The sequence below is a fragment of the Urocitellus parryii genome, chromosome 1, assembly GCF_045843805.1.
Source record: "Urocitellus parryii isolate mUroPar1 chromosome 1, mUroPar1.hap1, whole genome shotgun sequence".
Classification (NCBI taxonomy): Eukaryota; Metazoa; Chordata; class Mammalia; order Rodentia; family Sciuridae; genus Urocitellus; species Urocitellus parryii.
This window is the reverse complement of record NC_135531.1, coordinates 113,588,496-113,611,215: the sequence shown is the minus strand read 5'-3', so window position 1 is coordinate 113,611,215 and position 22,720 is coordinate 113,588,496.

The window sequence follows — 22,720 nt, the reverse complement described above, 5'->3', positions numbered from 1 at the left end:
CGCAATAAAGCAGTTCCTGCTTCAACCTTCAAGTTGCTTGTCACCTCCCGATTATTTGCCCAGCTGGACTGTGGCAGATTTCTAACTTCATTCCACTATGATTCAATAGAATGAAAGGGATTATCTTTATTTTTTTTTGTATTTGCTAAGAGTTGTGTTGTGGCCTAGCATGTTGTATTTAGAAAACAGTCCATGTACTGCTGAAAAGAAACTGTATTCAGTAATTGATGAATGAAATATTTACATGTGTCTGTTAAATTTAAATATCAATTGTAGTTTCTAGTTCTATAGTTTCTTAGTTTTTGCTTAGAGGTTCTATCCAGTGCTGACAGAGGTGTGTTAATGTCACCCAGTATTATTGTGGGGGGGTCTGATCCTTAAAATTGATGACCTTTGTTTGACATATGTAGATGCTCATTCTTTGGGGCATAAATGTTTATAATTGTTATATCTTATTGATGCATAATTCCCTTAAGCAGTATTTAATTGCCTTCTCTATCTTTTTTGATTAACTTTGGCTTGAAGTCCACTTTATCTGGTATGAGGCTATAATCCCATGTTTACGAGATTCATGTGAATAATATGTTTTTTCCCATGCTTTCAACTTCAGTCTGTGAATGTCTTTGCTTATGAGGTAAATCTCATGGAGATAGCATATTGTCGGGCCTTGTTTTTAATCCTATCTGCCAGCCTATGTCTTTTGATTGATGAGTTTAGGCCATTTACATTCAATGTTATTGAAATATGAGTTTTATTTCCTGTAATTTTTATTTGTTTTTAAATTTGAGTTACTTTCTCTTTTACTGTTTTTCACTTTTATTTTTCATTTCTTCTTCATGAAATATATTATTGAGTATGCTTTGTAGTATAGGCTTTCTAGTTGTGAAATCTTTTAACTTTTATCATGGAAGGTTTTTATTTTCTCATCAATTCGGAAGCCTAAATTTTCTGGGTATAGTATTCTTTGTTGGTATCAATTTTCATTCAGAGCTTTGTATATATTACTTTAAAACCTTCTTCTTTGAGTGAGTTGAGAGATCATCTGTGATCCATATTAGTTTCCTTCTAAATGTAACCTGTCATTTGCTTTCTGGCCTCCTCATAATATTAATAGTCTTGTTTTGGGTCTGTTATAATTTTGTATATTTTGAGTCTTATATGCCTCTAGTATTTGATTTTCCAAGGTTCAGATTTTATTTCTTTAACAAGATTGTGCATTCCTTTCATTTGTATCTTTGAGCCTTCATCCATTCTGTTTAGTCTGATGTTTGGCCTTCATGTTTCCCCATATTTCTCAGAAATTCTATTCATGGTTTCTTACCATCTTTTCTCCATGGCAAACTTTATTTTCAAGATCATTTTGTCTTCATTAGCTGAAACTCTCTGATATAGTCTGCTGTTGATACTTTCCAGTGAATTTTTTGTTTTATTGATTCTTTCTTTTCAAGTGTTTTTTTTTTTTCAGAATCTCCCTTTATTAAAGTGATCGTGCATTTCCTGTATTTTCCCTAAAGGCACTGCTTACATCATCTTTTACATTGCAGATCAATTTAACTATGAATGTTCTAAACTATTTGTCTGAAATTTCTTCTATTCTGGAGTTGATGGATTCTGTTATTGAATTATTTTGGTTGGTTGGTGGTGATTTCTTCCCTCACTTTTTCATGGTGTTTGTGGGTCTTTCCACTTTTCAGTATGGTTTTGAGGCAGCAGAATTTCTACCCTGTGAACTTATAGTGTCCCTGAAACTTTACACTAAATCATAGTTTGGAGGGAGACAGACAATAATAACAACCAATGCAAAGAATTTACAGCATTACGTCAATAATTTCTGCTTTGGCATCTGTTAATTGGCACATTAAACAGAAATGATATTATCAATTATTGCCCATGTAAAAAAAGTAAGTTTACATAAATGTTTACAGTTTTAAGTGGTGAGCAAGTATAGAAAAAAAGTGATGGAAAATGTGATGATTATCAGGAAAGAGAACAGAAAATAGAAGTAAAAAATAAAGGAAGACTAAATGAGATTACAATAAAGATAGGCTTTTAGAAGAGGAAAAGAAAGAGAATCAAGAGAAACAGATAAGTGAGAGAAAAAAGTGTATAAATTAGAAATTTACAAATTGGTAAAAAAATAAAAATGTAAAAGAACAAACCTGATATAGTCTAATCAAACATCCTAATCCTGAAAATATTGATTTAAAAAAAACTACCTTCAAAAAATGCTAGGACTTTGAAAAAAGAAACAGGTATAAATATGTATAAGTGTTCTTGAACCATTCATGTCACAATTGGACAGAAAGAAAAAAAAACAAAAAAAAGTGGATCTTAATGAAAAGTTAAAGAATTTAACTTAAATTTTCCATTGGAGTTCAAAAGATTCTCAGCTTTGTTTCTCAGGTGTGTTAGGTGGGATTGCTAGAGTGTGAAAGGGAAATCCTATAGGTGGGACTCCTGGGAGCAGTATTTAGACTGAGGTAGCCTCCATTTTCTTCCATGTAGTTGCTCAATTTAAAATTTTAAATCAATGCACTTTTTGGCTTGTTGGACAACACTGGGAGACTGTCCCCCAGGAAAAGTCCCTGGGTTTCAGTTTTCTGGTAGAGGGGCCAATCCTTGTTCCCTTCAGTCACTTGTGAACTTTGTATTTGTATTCCTGGGTTAAGACATCAAATTCAACCATTTCCTACACCTCTCTTTCAAATTCCTGGCTGGGCCTGTCTCTCCCAGCTGATCTTTCAAGCAGCTGGTCTAGAGGGGGAGGAGGGAAGCTGGGTGTGTTTCCCCAACCAGTATTCCTTATTTAAACTCCTTTCCATGTTTGATTGTTCTCCTAGTCAGTTAGGCACAACTCTGCATTGCAATGTGAGTTGCCAGACCTTTATTCGAGTTGGGCACAGTTGTCAGTATTCAATTCCCCCAGCAGCTAGTCCTTCATGCTAGAGCTGTAAAATGGTTCCTTCCTCTGATTTCCCTGGCAGCCAGGAGACAAGAGGCTTCTTTCTCTATTAAGAATATTGTGTATGACACTTTCAACTTAGGCGGGCAGTGTCAGATCTCTGATCTCTCCATATGCAGACAGCCCTCACACCTCCTAAAAATACAGGTTCCTTTGATTGCTGTGTCTCTGCACTATTTTAGAACAGAGGAGATTGCATCTGCCTGTGCCACTACTTGCAGTAGCAGTACTGGGGTTTCTTCTTTATTTTGTTATAGCAAATCACCTAAGTCCCCACTCTGGTTTGAATGTCCAGAATTAATTCCCAGAAATTTCCCCCTTTTCATCTTGCTGAGAAACTCATGTTTGAATTCTCAGTTTCATGCCATGGAACAATCAGGAAAGCAACTTTTTCTATTCTACCATTTTAAAAATCTTTTCCTTATCTCTCCCTTTCATTCAATTTTTTTTTTTTTTTGTAGGGCAGGGAATACAACCCAGAACCTTACACATGTTAAGACAGACACTAAGCGCTTTTTCATTGAGCCACACCCTAAAATCTCTATTTACCATTTTTTAAATAATTATTGAGGTAAAGGAAAGTGATTAATTATATCTTCCCATCCTGATGAACTCTCCCATACATATCAATAGTTCATTAATCTATACATTTTCCTTCTTACATGATTTTGAACATTTACATAAGAACAGAAATTTGCCATTTCGTCTAGATGTAATAAAGTGTTTAGATAAATTTGAATTACCTCTGTATCTATATTGCCTAATATTAATCTTTAATTTACATACATAGACTACTGAAGAAGTTATTTGTGTTTTCTGCTTTATTCTCAATCATTATCAAAGATTCTTTTAATTATTTTCAAGGAAATAATAATAGAATTTCTAATGAAATCTTCTGTGATCTTTATTTGTATTTTAAATATTTTTTGTTAAATAAAGTTTAGTTATAAATTCCTCCTAATTTGGGTAGAAGTCTATTTCCTTGCATTCATTTTTAGTCTACTGAGTTAAAGTCTATTTCATTTTTCCTTCAATACTTCTTGTTTATATTTGTCATAAACATTTTGAGCATTCTGCTTTAGCCACAACTACATGTTTTGATAAATGATGCAAGTACAATTATTCAAATCATGAACAATTTATATTTATAAAAAAATTCCCTTTGAACACAAAAGACTTAGTGATGCATTTTTCTAGTTGTATGATTTTTTTGACGATTGACATATAATAACATTGTGATCAGAAAATGTGTTTTACTCCAGGTTAACAATTTTTTATATTTGTTAAGATTTACTCCAAGGTGTAAAAAAGGATTTTGAGAATTATTTTTGTGTTATTTTATGTATTATATATTTGGGGAATAGTAAATTCATACAATTCTATTAAAATCTAGTATTTGAGGCTATGATATTAATCTAATCCATCCTTAGGGATGACTATTAAAATTCCCTGCTATCAGTGCAAATTTTTTATTTAGGCAATTAAAAGCATTATATAGTTTTGGTTCCTTTTATAAAAAAAGATGAGCATAAGAGAAACATTCTTTTTAACTTGTCCTTTTTTGGGCAAAATTATTTACAGTTTTTCACAATTTGAAAACAAATCAGATAGATTACCTACACATATCTGAATATGTGTGTGTACACACCCTTATAAAGTGTATCTAGAAACAAAGTTGTTCTTGACATAAACAAAAGGTATAACATTGAACATTTTAATATATATCACTAAATTTCTCCAAAAATTATTAGAATACTAGAGTATTACACCTCTACTATGAATCCTGGATGTCTGCCCATATTGTCAACAACAACCAATAAGACAATAAACATATAAATGTTGGTTTTAAGTATTATTATAAGAGTCCAATGGAAACAGTCTGTCTCTCCTTAGAAAAACAAAAATAGCAGGACAAAAAGGAGTAAAAATGCTGACAGGAGATGTCCATGACAATAAAAAATAAGGATGCTTCTAAATATAGACTAAATTTTTACCTATCTGAAACCAGTGACTGCTATACATCAATTCAGCAGTTTAAGCTTTGCTATTTTACCTCAATGAGCAAACTATATACTTCAAGATTAAAATAAGAATTCTAGTGATGTTCCATTTTCTTTCATTTTAATAGAAAGGAATGACTCAGTAGCAACGAAATTATAGTTAACTTACAAAACCAAACTGATGACCACCACTTACCTGGGTTCTTCGAACTCTCATTTAATTAACATACTCTTTAATGATGACAGTTATACATGCTTATTGAGAAAGCTTAAGAAATATAGTGATGAAACTGAAAAAATACTGAAGGAAACCATCTGGACATTTAGTCTCTCAATCCATACACTAATTATATTCACTTTATGTTTTTAAAATGCATGTATAAACAATTTGGAGAGGCAATATTGCAATACCAGGTGTACTTCACAAGCTGATTATGAAACAGATGGTTAATGATCACATTTCTGTCTTAAAAGGTGTTATCATATAAGTTTCCTATTTGTACATTCTTTTTGTTTAGAATGGTGTCATTCCATTAAAGCATCTCCTTTCTTTGTATCTGTTCAGAAACTACACTGAATATCAGCAGAAGGGATAAGACATCCAATTATATCATTGGAAGAATGGATATTTCACAGTCCTAATTTTCTTATTAACATGATGGTACCCATACCACTTATACTATAGGCAACCATGGGAAAATCAACACACATGTCTAAAAGCTATGTTGGGTCACATCAGTTTATTAAATATCTGATCCATTTAACCTAACAGGATTTGATATGTACATTTTATTCCTTATTGGTATCTCTCTACAATATACAATACAGTTTGTTTATCTAAGTTCAAGGGTACAACATCATCTAAAAGTAATTTTGTATTAAGAGACTATAACCAAGATTATTCTTAGCATGCTAAAGTAATATATAGAACATAATAATAATATTATATATTTAACAATAATAGAAAATAAATGTGACTATCAAAATAGTCTTTGCTCTTCTAAATAAGCAATTAACCATTATGCTTTCTGCTTATGTAGGAAATTCCAATTTTTTTAACTTCTTTAGAATATAGTAAAATATAAGAAAAGATCTCAGGAAAAGACTGCCTTGTCTATAAACTCAATTTAAGTATAACGATACCCTGACACTATTCTCTCTATGATTTGTGGAAGTAAATTAATTTTGGATTTGAGTGATCTAGTGGGAATGATTCTATAATCTGAATTAACTAGATTAATGCTATTATGAGAAGATCCCCACATTCATTCAATTAGCATTTATTTATTCTCTATTACAAGCTCCTAGGCTAGCCACTGGGTATACAAATACAAGTGGAGCATTGTATACACCTTCATGAGGACCATACTCCAGTGGTAAGTTAGGCATACAAAATAGTTATATACATATATATGTGTGTAGGGTTGTGTGTGTATACTCAGAGAGAATACATATTATAATATTCATATAATTATACATATAAATAAAAGCTTATAATGATATGAAACACAATTATATGTTTTTATATATCAGAGTGAATTACTATTATTATGATCAAGTATTAACACATGTACTTTATTTTGTTCATTCAGAGATATAAAAGGAAAAGCTTACTGATGTCTGAATCTACTTTGAAATGCACTCAAGATAAGATGGATTGATGATAAAGAGACAAATGGACAACAGATAGAAATGTAGGTGGTTTGATAGTGGACAGATAATGTAGTATAGCAAATATAATGAAAATACTGATAGAATCCATATGGTAGATATACATATGCTTATCTCTAAAAATTATAAAAATGTTTATGTATGTTGGGAAACATTTTAAAACAAAATTATGAATAAGAAAAAATATGAAGATCAGTTGGCTGTTGGAGAGTGAAAATATATAGTATATGGAGGAAAACTCAGGACTTGAGAAAACAAGCCAGGGAACTGTAAGGTTTCTTTACTTAAATCCATATGAATATTAAAATAATCAAATTTTATACTTATTGTAGTAGAGAAAGTAAAAATAAGTGACATTTATATTCAAGAGCTGAGAGTCTGACCATGGTTCAATTAAAAGAATCAATAATAAGAAGTGGGGGCTGGGGAAATAGCTCAGCTAATAGACTGCTTGCCTAACATGCACAAAGCCCTGGGTTCAATACCCAGCACCATCATCAAAAAAAAAAAAAAAAAAAAAACAGAATAAGAAGTGACAGAAACTGGTGTCAGAATCTTCAATGCCAGATACTTTTAGAAGGAGAGAGGGAGAATGCTGACAGAACAAGGAAACAAAAATGAAATTATTTTAATTCCAGTCTCAGGAGCATAAGGACCATGGGAGAAAAAATAGTGACTTTCTGAGAAAGCAATATGAACAATAGCGTGATAAGGGTACTTCCATTTGGTTAGAGCACAAAGATAATGGAAATGCTTTTATTAAAATGTTTGAAGATATAGATTAAGTACAAATCACAAATTCCTGTGAGTGTACTTGAAGAGTTTAGGGAACAAAACTGGGCATAAAGGTGTAAAATGGTGTCAGATACAGTTATATACAAGCTATAAATGTATAAGAGTCCTGGACTTCCTGTGAAAAATAAAATAAATAGACATAAAAGTTCTGATGAGAATAGTCCCAGGGGTCTCATAGACCATATGGGGTGAAAAAGGTCTGAATGATGAAAGAAAAGAGGAGAATCTTGACAGAAGCAGGTCAAAGAGTAAATATTTATCAGACAGAGAAAGGGCTTTCCAACTAGTAGGTTCTCAACATTAAGGAATAAAATGTAAGGATGAGGGAAAGATGAAGAAAGGATGATTGATGAGTACTAAGTAACAGGAGCAAGAAAACCTGGTATATTGTTCCACAGTAAGGAAACTATACATAACAAAAATGTACTGTACATTTTAGAAAGCTAGAAGCAAGGATTTTGAAAGGTTTCATGATAAAGAAATGACCAATGCTTAAGGAGATAAATATGTTTAAACTGATTTAAACATTATCCAATGTATACATGTATGTCATATATCATGGTATCACAATAATCTGTACAACTTTTTTTTAGTTGTAGATGGACACAATACCCTTATTATTTATTTATTTATTTTTATGTGGGGCGCTGAGGATTGAACCCATTGCCTCACACATGTGAGGCAAGCACTCCACCACTGAGCTACAACCCCAGCCCTAATATGTACAACTTTTATCTTCTATATATCAATTAAAAAATAAATTCAAATAAGACAAAATGGAAGGCTGGGAATAGATGATGCTATATGGTGAAGGAAGGTGTTACAATAAAGGGGTTTAAAATTTATCTTGTAAGTAGTGGGAAACTGTTGAAGAATTCTTTAAGGAATGTAATATGATCACATATGATACAACAATTACTCTTGATAATAGCATTTATCTGGAATTTCCGGGTTCCATTTTATAAGCAGAAAGGCCAGCCAACAAGATCATCCCAAGGGCAAGTGAAAGATGATGAACAGCTCAGACAGAAACATGACAGGAGAGATAGAGTGGCCTGAAGAGATATGAGATATGTTTAGGAAATATGACTAAGTCTTCAGTAATTGGTGTGAAAGCTGAGATAAAAGGGAAAAATTCGCATCACTATCAGATTTGTGGAATAATCTTGAAGTCAATCACTACAGAAGTAATAGGAATTGAGAGGGCTTAGAATAGGAGAGATAATGCAAATTGCCTTTATGACACGAGGAGGAATATCTGTGTAAACTTGTCTAGTAAAACTCTATATTATTGGGGTATGAAATACATTTTAGCAGTATTACATATTGAACAAAAATCTGATCATTCCTTGCCTATCTACATTACATTAAAGTAATAAAAAAGAGGAGAGAAGCATGGAAATCAAGAGAGATTTATACCAGGAATATATTATACTACTTTCTCACATAAAAAAAAGTAACACACTCAATATCAGCTGAAATGTAAAAGTATCTAGGAAAATGTAGTTTTGATTATTATTTCAATATTTTTTTACTTAATAATACTTTTAAGAGCTATAACACTATAATTATAAACTGGTTACTATTGTAAAAGCCTAGTAATTCATGGTATCCACAAAACTGGAAGCATAGCTTTTAGCATAACAACAGAGTGGAGTCCAACAAAGCTTGAAGTTGTGGGGACAAGTGCATGGGGTACTGCATAGGTGGCATACATTAAGGGCACCTGAGTGACAAACTACTCTCCTTGTGCTAGATGCATGAGTGGCAAAACACTCACCCCATAGGCACAGCCCTGGGCATAGAACTACGTGTTGTAGTCATAGCACTTGCTCCATGGCTGCTCCTTGATTGGTTGCTGCAAGGACAGTTGGCAAGAAATTGTTTTGGTAGCTGCCTATAATCTGCTTAACTACTACTGCCTGAGTGTGTGTGCATGTGCGTGTCTCTCTCTCTCTCTCTCTCTCTCTCTCTCTCTCTCTATATATATATATATATATATATATATATATATATAAATAACTACGCAATAAAATCAGATCTACTTCCAGCTTGGTCTCTGGAGGTCTTGATTCGTGACTCCACAGCCACACTGTCCTTTACTCTGTTCCGTGGACCTCCTCACTGGACAAGAGAGAGCCCATGCAGAAGTGATTCTAATACTTTTACATACATAAACCTAGTGACTCTCACAGTTCCTTTATTCTACCAGCAGGGGTAACCTTATTTCTTTGGATTTGGTACTAGAAGCTATACCATTAAGAAAATATCAATATAAAGCAAAAGAAAAATGGACTCAAACCCTAGTAAATATAGTAAATATACATGATCATAGGAAACATTTTCCTTTTTCAAAGTTACAAATTATTTCATAATTGCATTTTTATATTTGGTATTATATTCTAATACCTTGAGGTAATAATTTCTCTGATTAGTGGACCTATGTAGAGATAATTTTTCACTAAGAATATGGAACCACAGCATTTATATTAACTCCTAAATTCAAAAAGAGTAATAATGAGGTTTTCTCATGTTAAATATGATAATATGGATATTAGAAGTTCACACCCTAAAAACTGAAAAATAATGTTCCACTTATTTCAAAGGGAAAAATAGGTTTCTTCAAATTAGGGAAGATATCTTGCAAAAAAAATCTCTATTATAAATAATGTAAAATTAAAATGTAAAAATCTAGCTTTGAGTTTCTTTTGTCTGACCCCAAATTATTATAGATATTGATTCTCATCTCAACTAGTTCATGGTCAATTTTTCCTACTACTACTTAGATACAGAAATTTGGAATGGGTGGACATGAAAACAATTTAATGTTACACTGTAAAATATAATCAAAACATATTTTAAGCTGGGTGCAGTGGAACATGCCTTTAATCCCAGTGGCTCTGGAGGCTGAGGGAGGAGGATTATGAGTTCAGAGCCAGCCTCAGCAAAAGTAAGGTGCCACACAACTCAGTAAGACCCTTTACTTAAATAAAATACAAAATAGGGTTGGAAATGTGACTCAGAAATTGAGTGCTGAGTTCAATCGCCAGTACAAAAAAAAAATTTTCATGATTTCTATTTAGTTTTGTTTCACCTGTTCAACATTGCTATTTTCACTGAAATGAGGCTTATTCATTCAATTCCTCCCTTGCATCCCTTTTATTTTATTTTGTTGCAATTTATTTATTAGTCTTTTTATAGTATTGCCAGAATGTATGCTAAAATATGTATAATTATTTTTTAACTATAGACAAGATATTAATAATCAAGGCAATTCTAAGATGGAATTTTAGCAGCTTCATTCACTTACAGTTCACTTGAAGCCTGTATTAATGGGGCTGCGTTAATGTTGAAAATAAAGAAGGAATTTGGTGTCATGAGAAATATATACTGTTATCAAGCAATTATTATCCTTCCAGCTAGGATTTCTTACAAGAAAATTATGATTGCTTAATTTATGCATTATTAAATTGTCCCCTATATCAACCAAATAATAAATATTGTATCAACTCCATTTAAAACTGATTTTCAGGGCTGGGGATGTGGCTCAAGCGGTAGCGCGCTTGCCTGGCATGCGTTCGGCCCCGGGTTCGATCCTCAGCACCACATATCAACAAAGATGTTGTGTCCGCCGAGAACTAAAAAATAATAAAAAAAATTCTCTCTCTCTCTCTCTCTCTCTCTCTCTCTCTCTCTCTCTCCTCTCTCACTCTCTCTTTAAAAAAAACTGATTTTCATTCTGCTAAAAATATATAGAGCATTTTGCTGGAGATAATGTGAAAAAAAGAAACACTTCTACACCATTGGTGGAGATATATTAGTACAACCACTACAGGAATCAATATGGAAGATCCTCAAAAGACTAGGAATAGAACCACCATATTACCCAGCTATACTATTCTTTGGTACTTATCCTGAAGAATTAAAGTCAGGATACTATTCATGCATGCCCATGTTATAACAGCATAATTCACAATAGCCAAACTATGAAACCACCTTAGGTATCAATAGATGAAAGAATAAATAAAATGTGGTATATATACAGAATTTAATTTTATTCAGTCACAAATAAGAATGAAATTATGTCATTTGCAGGAACATGGATGGAACTTGAGAACATTATGTTAAGTTAAAAAAAATAAAATTCAGGTCAAGTGTTATATGTTTTCTCTCATGTGCAAACTAGGGAAGAAAAAGGAAAAGAAAGGCCGTAGAGGAATCTCATGAAAATAAGTAGAGTATAGAATGGGGCAATGGGGAGGGAGAAGAAGAAAGAAAGGGGAAATACTGTAGAATTATATTGGCCAAATTATATTCTTATATTGTGTGCATATAAGAGTATACAACATAAACATACATTGGTGAAAAGATAGCCTTGGAAACCCATATGTAGCAAAATGAAATTAGACTCTATCTCTTACCCTGCACAAAACTGAGTTCAAAGTGGACCAAGGACCTAGACATTAAAACAGAGACCCTGTACCTACTAGAAGAAAAAGCAGGCCCAAATCTCCATCATGTTGGTTTAGGAGATGAATTCCTCAAAAAGACTCCTAAAGCACCAGAAGTAAAATCAAGAATCAATAAATGAGATGGTATCAAATAAAAAGCTTCTTCACACCAAAAGAAACAACCAAGAACATAAAGAGAGAGCCTACAGAATGGGAGAAAAACTTTGCCACCTGCACCTCAGATAGAGAATTAATCTACATGATATTTATATAACAGTTATTTATATAACTCAAAACACTTAACACCAAAAAATAAGTAACCCAATCAATTAATGGAAAAAGGAATTGAACACATACTTCACAGAAGGAAAAATATAATTGATCAACACATACATGGAAAAATGTTCAACATCACTAGCAATTAGAGAAATGCAAATTTAAAACTATACTGAGATTTCATCTCACTCCAGTCAGAATAATAGTTATCAAGAATATAAGTAATAAATGTTGGCAAGGATGTGGGACAAAAGGTACACATACATTTCTGATAGAACTGCAAAGTGGTATAGTCACTCTGAAAAGCAATATAGAGATTCCTCAGAAAACTTAGAATTGGTTCACCATTTGACCCATTTATGTTACTCCTCAGCATATACCCAAAGGACTTAAAATCAGCATACTTACAATGATGCAGCCATATCAATGTTTATAACAGCTCAATTCATAATAGCTAAGCTATGGAACCAACCCATATGCCCTTTAACAGATTAATGGATAAAAAAATGTGGTGTATGCCATAAAGAAGAACGAAATTAAGGCATTTGATGGCAAATGGATGGAATTAGAGACTATCATGCTAAGTGAAATAAGCCAATCCCCCCCAAAAAAAACAGAGGCCAAATGTTCTGATATGTGGATGTTGAGTCACAATAGGTTGGAGGAAGGGAGAAATGGAAGTTCACCAGATTGGACATGGGGTATGGGGTTAGGAAATGGGAATGAGAAAGATAATAGAATTAATGGGACATAACATTCCTATGTTCATATATGAATACAGGACCAGTATAACTCCATGTCATGTACAACCACAAGAATGAAAAGTTATACTACATGTATGTATGTCAAAATACATTCTACTGTCATGTATAACTAAAAATAAAAAAATTAAAAAGAATATGTACCAGCATGTACAACTATAATGAACCAATTAAAAATGGAAAAATATAGAACATTATTTATACATTTTTTCAGAGATTTTTGATACTTTTATTTTTGATGAGTCAGCAAGACATTCTCATGGTTCAAATTATAAAAGATAAGCATATATAATAAAATAAAATCACTGTTACTCAGGCATCCAGTTCCCTACCCCCAGAGGCTACCCCACTTCAAATATTTTTATTTGTTCTTTTTAGTTATATATGACAGTATATTTTGACATATCATACATATATGTAGCATAATTTTTTATTCTTGTGGTTGCACATACATGGAGTTACAGTGGTCGTGTATTCAAATATGAACATGGGAATGTTATGTCTGGTTCATCCAACTGTCTTTCCCTATCACATCCCCTCTCCTTCCCCTTACTCCCTCTTGTCCAATCTGGTGATCCTTCACTCCCCACCTTTCCCCCTGGTCTATTTTGAGTGAGTATCCACATATCAGAGAAAACATAGGGCTTCTGTTTTGGGGGGTATTGGCTTATTTTACTTAGCATGATGGTCTCGGTTCCATCCATTTACCAGCAAATGCCATATTTATAGAGAATATTTTAAAGGATATAATCAAACATAAATAACCAACCACCTCTACAAAGTCTGAAATTAATTAGGGCAGCTCAGGAATAATTTAAGAAGGAACACTGCAGAATTTTAGAATTTCTTCTTTGCAAAACTTCCCTTTGTTCTAGTCTTTTGTAAATGATTCAATGGCACTTATTAAATAGCTGGATTCTCCAACATTTTAAACCAATTATTTTAGGCCCTTTGACTTTACCATTGAACTGCCCCCCTCTGTGAAGGAACACCTGTGGAGAAAGCCTGTGAGGAGGCTCACAAAAGAACAGACACAGACACAGACACAAGGTACAAGTAGGCAGACAGAGGTGGAGTGGAGATGAATGAAGTGAAGAAGTGAAGGAGAAGTGGTGTCTGCTCCTTCTTTCCTGCTGAGTTTATTAACTCAAAAAAGGTTACATATTACCCATCACACCTGACTACACTCTAACCAGTATTCCTTTAACCTTGAGTGTTAGCTAACTGAGATAAAGTGCAGGTTAATACAAACACAGAGCTTCTCACACCCAAGGACGTTACTATGGAAACCAGATAGTACACAGCATAGTTATCTCAACAGCCTCAGAGGGAAACTGCTGAGCATTGCAATCAGGGTGCCAGTTACCCCTGGGAGTTTGCTCATGAGGGGAACACTTCCCTGTCTATTTCCACAGTAAGAATACCTACACCCTTCAAACTAGGTCCTATGAAGCCTTAGACATTCTTCCCTTTGCCTCCAGTTTCCAGCTCTGCAATCCCTTCTTAAATTTAGCATAAATTTGGAAGCCTGGCTCTTTCTATACTGGTTCACTCAGGAAATCAATATAGCTGATCTAATTGAAGCCTAACCATAGGCTCTCTCAACAATTTGGCATCACTCTGATTGATTTGTGATTCCCCACATCAGATAAAATCATTGCTAAAATCATTTAGGAACAAATAAATTTTCAACATATTTATTATTTTCAGTTTTTTACTCATAAATAGAAATGAAAATATCAAATAATATATATTTCAGTGGTATACTCATTCATCAGCTGAAACTGTATCTTGGATAGGAATTAAGAACTTAGGAAAAATCAATGAAAGAATTCTAGGAGAATCAATTTGCTCTATAAATTCATAGTAAAGAATATTATATTTTAGCACTATTTGTAAATTATATGATACATCTTCTATACCAACAAAATGTATTATGAAAAAAACATGAATTTTTTTCGCATAGAACAGACTATTATTATAGACATGAGCATAAGTCAGGGATTTTGAACCTTAGTGCCTACTGACAGTGGAGCTGGATAATTCTTTGTAGAATCAATAATGTCAATGTAATAGAGACTAGGTATGGAAAAAGTATAGTATGTGGCACCCTACTATCAGGCAAGCTTTCTAGATTAGACAATGAGACACATGGAAAGGCAGAAGAGAAAGAGGGTCACTAGATCAACCAACACTTTTATGTTATTCATTCCTGGCAAATGACCAAGATGATAATTTTGTACCTAGAACAGTCTAAAATCCAGTTCTGTAACTAAATAGTCACTGGTGACTTTAACAAGCAGAGTTTCAGTGGAGTTAGGGAAAGTTATCTCAGTATAGCATTGAATAGCTGAAAAATGACAAAGTAGATAATGCATGACTAGAAATTGAACAAAATAGCAGAGATTGTTTTTCTAACTGTACTCCTGACTAGAGAAACAACACTGAATTCCCACAAGGAATAGGTCAGTGACCTGCTAGCTCCTAGGCTATCCTTCCTGCCTCTCTTTCTTGGTTTAGATGGACAGCTGGTCCAACAGATTTGTTATAAAATTCTTGTTCCTTGATGGTCAGGTTCAAATTTAATTTTTTTTTTCTGAACAGGCTTTTACACTGTCAGCTCATTCTCTCCCAAATTTTCACCTTTGGTGATTAAATAAAATGCAGCAAAAAATTCATTAAAGATTACTTAGTCATTTACAAATCCATAAATTCCAAGGTACTTTGAGATACATGTCTGCCATTTTAATAAGATTCATGAATTTTGTTTTTAACAAAAAGATTGAATTCATTTTTTTCAAAAATTTCAATAAATAAGAGAACTGCTATTTTTAGTAGGAATATATGAGAAATAAATATTTAAGAAAAAATTTAAAAATTAGTTTCTATGCCTAACAATGTTTTGGGAAACATTTAAGTATTTGTGAAAAGTCCTTTAGAATCTTTAGATTACTTTAGAATCATTATTCTATGTATGATACACTTTTACTACCTGTTTTTTATTTAATTAATTTATCCTGCTAGTAATTTATCCTTATTCCAAAGCTTGCTATTGAGGGGCTACTCTTCCTTCAAGACTAGACTCAAATCCAGCCTCCTCTATGAAGCCTTCTAGTCAAATTGTTCTCTCATTCCTCTATAATACTCCATTAGTACTTTATACTACTATAGCATTTTAGTGCAATCTATTTCGGTGTTAGAATTACTCAATAATGTCTTTATCATTTTTTATATCCTATTGAACCCAGCATAGTTTTGTAAAACAAATGCTAAAAAATATTTACTGAAATGAATCAAAGAAAATAACTATATTAAAAATAAATCTGAACTGAGTTTAAATGTTTTCTGAACTTTGCTTTAAATTATAAGCTTTGTTGAAATAATCATGAGCCTATCTTGGTTATCTGGCAAATAAATCATATGTATGAAGGGATTTATAAAGTACACTGGTTCACTAATTGTTGAATAATCAATAAATAATTAGGCAAATGGTAAAGAATGGAATGGTGATTACAAATTATTGACATAACATATATATTCATATCAAAGCACTGTTATAGAACTGCCACCAATAATTTTATGTCAAGAGACTTGAACCACCTCTCTTATTATTTCCATGACCTTAGGCATGTTTGTTATTCATAAGACACAAATTCCTCATATATAGCATGCCTATAAATATCAAACACAAAAATTAAAATACTAACAATTTAAACTACCAAGAGGTAAATATTCATCAAAAGATATTTGCTGTGTTTTCATTTAATTATTACAAAATATTAATTATCATTCTCACAAATAAATCTTGGCATAGAGAAACTACATAATTTTCTTAAGGGGAGTATAGCTATTATAAGTTCAAATTGGAGGGCTGAGGTTGTGGCTCAGCAGTAGAGTGCTCACCTAGCCCTGGATACAATCCTTACCACCGCATAAAAATAAATAAAATAAAGGTACTGTGTCCAACTATAACTATAAAAATATATTTAGAAAGAAGAGTTATAATTGGAATTTGATATCGATTTAATTCCAAAGTCAAAGATCTTGGCCAAAACTCTGAAATGTTAAGTGTTACTTTCATCACTTCAAACTTTATAAAACATGAATATATGACACTAACTAGTTATTTCTTTTCTCTTTTTTTTTTTTGATACAGGGTATTGAACCCAGGAGTACCTATCTACTAAGCCACATGCCCAGCGTTTCTTACATTTTATTTACAGACCCCGTCTCCCTGGGTTGCTTAGGGCCTAAGTTGTTAAGGCTGTCTTCGAACTCCCAATTCTCCTGCCTCAGCTCCAGAGCCACTGCCATTACAGTGTGTGTCACTACACCCAGCTTGGTTATTTCAATATTAAGATTTACAAACCCTAAAATAGAATGTGTTAAAGTTTCCTAGATGGTATAAAGTAATATACCTAATCAGTATATATTTACCTCCATTAAAATTAATATGAAGTATAGGCAAAAAAGGTTAGAAGATTGATTTAGTATTTATTAGCTTAATCACTTGCTAATTGCCTGTTTCTAATATATTAGCTAGTTGCATTCTCAAATATAAATATAAAAAAATCAAATTAGAAATAAGTCCTATAGTGTTTCACTTAAAATTTGTACTATGGTTTGTTATTTAAAATTTGGAACCTTAAGCATTAAAGAAGTATAAGACCTGGAAGAGCCATCTATTTTCCTTCCTTTTATTCAGAAAATGCTCTATCACATGCCATCTTTTGGGTTGCTTTCTTCACTTTACAATTTCTGACAAATGTGCAATTCACAAAACAACACTGCCACCCTGGGGATAGAGGATTGAAAGTGCACAATAAGGATGAAAAATTCATTCCACTGGACTGATATATGGATGAGAGAGATACTTTTATCATATTGTAACCTGTTGTAAATTAAATTACTAGTAACTGTTCAAGTACTGAAAGCTGTAAAGAATATGCTTAAGAAAAATGACAGAATTATCAATAGTAACTTCTCTTTCACCCAAAAATTCAAGTAAAAGAGAAAGGTGTAGAGTTACAACCACTTTCTTGGTAAAAGTCCATAATTTCTAGCAGCTTCAATAGAATTAGAATATTTATGGGAAAATACCTTAAAGGGAAAAAACTTCATTGAAGCAATCAAACTTGAAGATGTAAATGAGAAGATTTAGTAACCATTTACTCAGAGAAAACATCTAAGAAAATAAAACTTCCTGACTAAACTATTCAGTATAACAAATATCAAATATCATTTCAAATGGTATCATTTTGAATTTATTTACAGCCACATCAAGAACAAACATGAAAACATTGTTTTTAACATTGTTCTGGAAGTTCTAGCAAAAATAATAATACAAATAAAGTGTCATAAACACTGAGAAATAGAGGTTATCTTTTGGGTGATACTTCTTTCTGCACATTTTAAAAAGAATCCCTTCCTCTCAAAGAAAAATACTAGAAAAAAATAACAAGTATGCCAAAAAATCATAGTTGTCTGTACTGGTAATAATAAGTTAAAATAGAACATATTTCACTCATGGTTGCAACAAAAATCACAATAATATGTTTTAAATTCTGATGAAAAAAAGTAGCATTACACAGCACAAAACTCAAAGTAGACAAGAAACATGGTAGAAGCACTTCACACATATGCCACAGCCACTGATTTACCCTCAAAATAACAAAGATTCTACACAAGCAAGTAAATGTGCTATCTGTGTGTACACATATTATTTTTTTGTTTATTCTAATTTGTTATATATGACAGTAGAATGCAACTCAAATCATGTTATACACATAGATCACAATTTTTCATGTCTCTGGTTGTACAAAAGTAGAGTCATAACATTTGTTTGAAAGAAGAATATGTCATATCACATATTCTTCTTCCAAACACACATAATAGCGTACTCCAGTATAGTTCCACTTGACTTATTTATTAAAAAATACACAAATTCATCCATTCCAGTAAACAAAGAGTCAATATTCTTTTTAATAAGTCCTTAACCTGATCATTCTGCATAGATGGATAGATTTCATCTATTTTTTATTACATTTAGATAATAGTTTTACATATACATCATTGACTTGTAGCAGTATTAGTATAGTTTTGTGCTAAAAGTAGAACTGCTGATTTAATAGTCGGAATATTTAAGTTTTAATGAGGTTGCTGCACAAAACTAATGTTTGACATATGTATACACTTACCAAAAACAAAATCATGGACATGTTAATCCACTTCAAAAGATTCTTCAGGATTCTTTGTAATTTCTCCTTTCTACATGTCCAACCATTCTCTTATACTTCCTCAAACAATCATTGATCTTTTTTTTCCTGCTTCACAGTAGTTTGCATTTCCTAGACTTAATATGTTGAGATCAGTCTCAACAACTTAGCGAGACCCTTAGCAACTTAGCAAATAAAAAGTAAAAAAAATAAAGGGCTGGAAATGGAACAGTATATATTCTTTTTGTCTGGATTCTCTCACTTAGCATAACTTTTTAAAAATTTACCCATGTTGCAGTACATATCATTCTTTTTTATTGTCGAGTGGTGTTGTATTTTGTGTGTGTGTTCATGCTTGCACATGTGCCATGGTATATCCCTGTTGAATGGAATTTTAGATTGTTTTTATATTTTAACTGCTCCAAATAAAGTTGCTCTGAGGATTAATACACAATTCTTTGAAAGGATACCTAATTCCATTTTTCTATTGATTGAAGAAAAAAACCTTACATCGTATGGCTGGTGGATGCATAAATTCTTAAAAACTTGCCAGACTATTTCTAACATGGCTGTACCACTTTACCCCACCACTAGTGACAGAAGAGGGTTCTAGGTCCTTCATATCCTAGCTAGCTCTTGGTACGATAAGACTTAATTTTATACTCTACTAGGTATATAATGGTATGATACTATGTTTGTAATTTGCACTTCTCTGATGACTAATGGTTTTGAATATTTTCATTTGCTATCCACATACCTTTTGTTTTTAATTAGTTAATTAATTTATTTATTGGTACTGGAGATTAAATCAAGGGACTCAACAACTGAGACAAATTTCCAGCCCTTTATTTTTTTTACTTTTTATTTGCTAAGTTGCTAAGGGTCTCGCTAAGTTGTTGAGACTGATCTCAAACTTGTGATCTTCCTACTTCAGCCTCCCAAGTTTCTAAGAATACAGGCATGTGCCATCACACTCAGCTCTCCAAATATCTTTTTAAGTGTAGTATCTGCTAATATCGTTTTGCTTTTTCATTGGATTGTTTGTTTCCTTATTGATTCTAGAGCTTCTTAGTGTATTCTAGATAAAAATCCTTTATAAAATATGCAATTTGTAAAAATTCTCTCTCCATGTATTGTTTCTCTTTTTTACTTTCTTAATACTGTCTAATGGGAGATAGAAGTTTTATTACTGATTAGGTGCTATTTATCAATATATTTTTATATGGATTCTGCTTTTGATTTTATATATCCAAGAAACCTTTGCATAACCAAAAGTCAAAGTTTTTGTCCAACATTATCTTCTAGAACTTTAGGTTTCAAACCTACATGTATGAACCATCTTGTATTGCTTTTTCATGTGGCATGATGTACAAGTCAAAGGTAGTTTTTTGTTTTTCACGTAGATATTCAATTGTTCAGTCATAATTCATTGAAAAGACAATCTTTTCCCCATTGAATTACCTTCACAATTTTGACAAATCACTTGTTCAAAAATGAATCTATTTTTCAATTCTATTATGATTGATAAACAACCATGTTTAGTTGTGATCCATTAATGGATGACTACTATTTATGGAAATAAAAATGACAGAAATGGCAGCAATAAGGCATTAAAATGAGAAGAAAATTATTTTCTTTGAGGTAATATGGAAGGATTCTCAAAAAATGTAAGTATATTAGACTGAATTGTGCCTCCACTCAAATTCATATGTTGAAGCCCTATCTCCCAATGTGACATGATTTGGAGATAAAGTCTTTAATGATGGAATTATTTTAAATGAGTTCATAGTTGTGGGATCCTAATCCAACAGAATTGTTGTCTTTATAAGAACAGGCAGACATATTAGAGATTTCTCTCTCTACTTGTGCACAGAGGGAAAAGCCTTGTGAGGATATAACCATAAAGAGAAGGCAGCCATCTGTATGTCAAGAAGAGATCCTTCACCAGAAATTAACTGTTAGTTATTAGGGAAATGTAAATTAAAACCACAGTATCATATCATTATATGCCTATTAGAGTTGCTACTTAATCTTGGATTTCTAGACTCCAGAACTGTAAAAAACTAAATTTCTGTTGTATAAACTACCTAATTTGTGGTACTTTTTTATACCAGCCCGAACAGACTAATACAGAGGAATTTGAGAAGCTCTTGAAGAACCAGAAGTGGAAAAATGTAAGTCTCTAGTGAATGCGTTTGTGGAGCCTTAGTTCCACTAATTGGACCACTGTTCTAAAGAATAAAAGGTCTCAAACAAGTTTCTTTTAATGATAAGAACTTTGTCATTTCATAAGCCTTATATAATTAATTGAGCCCAGTCATCCTTTCAAGAATAAAAGGGTGAGAAGGTTTGATGTGTTGTTTTCAAGAAAAATTTGTAGTCTCATTAAGTAATTATTATTGTTACTGGAGGAAATGTGCATAGCTTTAAGAGAGCAGGTTAGTAAAATCACCTTTATAAACAAACCAAACAATTTTTATATTGTTGCATTAAAGTAAGATGTATTGATTTTGAAGTGGTATATATATGAAACAAATAATTTTACATGGATATTGTGAAAATGGAAAAAGAAAAGTCTCTGCAAAAATGGAGGATTTAAGACTGCTGAGTATTTAATTCTAATATTTAAAAATGACAGTTCACAGGAAATTTCAAATTAAGGTAGACAATTATAAATACTATAAAAATTGATGGTGAGAAAAATTAACTTTTTAGAGGAGGCTATGAAAAGAATTCTTAAACGGATAGAAGGAATTTAGCCTGGTCTCCAAAGTGGTTTTTACAAAAGTAGGTTGTGAGGAGCATAATATGCAAATGAGAGAGCATGGGCTAAGCAATGGAGAAAAAAAGTACTGAGCCTCAGTAAGCTCTGGTGGCTAGAGAAATGAGGTGTTGATATGGTCATGAGAATTAGATACAAAGCCTTTAAGATCTACAGATGAATTTTATATTAAAATATACCTTCCAAAGCATTACAAGATCATAATACATTGCTATCCCAAAATAGAAGACATAATTTCCTTAAAGCTCTACATTTCTCTTCATTATTTTTTTCCATGTATTTAAAAGTGATGTTTCTACTACCCACATGATGCTGAAAATGCTCCTACACACCAGAAATTCAGCTTTAATAAAGAAAGACAATCAAAATTCAGTGTATGATATAGTAAAACTGCTTTCATGCAAACAGGAATTCAGCAGTTAAACATTTGTGCCCAGGCCACATAAAAAAATGAGAATATAAAATCCAAATACAAGTCTAAGCTATTCAAGAGGAATTAGGAGAAGTGACTCTGGACAGTACTATGTCACATGGACAAATGCTTAGATGTGGGCCATGGTTAAGCATGCTTTGGTCATCATTTTGAAATTAATCATTACATCTATGACTTTCAGTTTAGTAAATGAAATCCAGTGGGGAAAAAAGGAACATATACTAAGGGCTCTCACTCTTTGTGTTATGTACTGTCCTGTCCAGTCCCAACCTTCCTGCTCCCAGGTCCCCACATAGCCTTGCTTGAGCACAGTGTCCAAGTCTTGGAGCAGGGATCTCCGGCATCTTTAAGGGTCTTCACTTAGTCTTGCACTT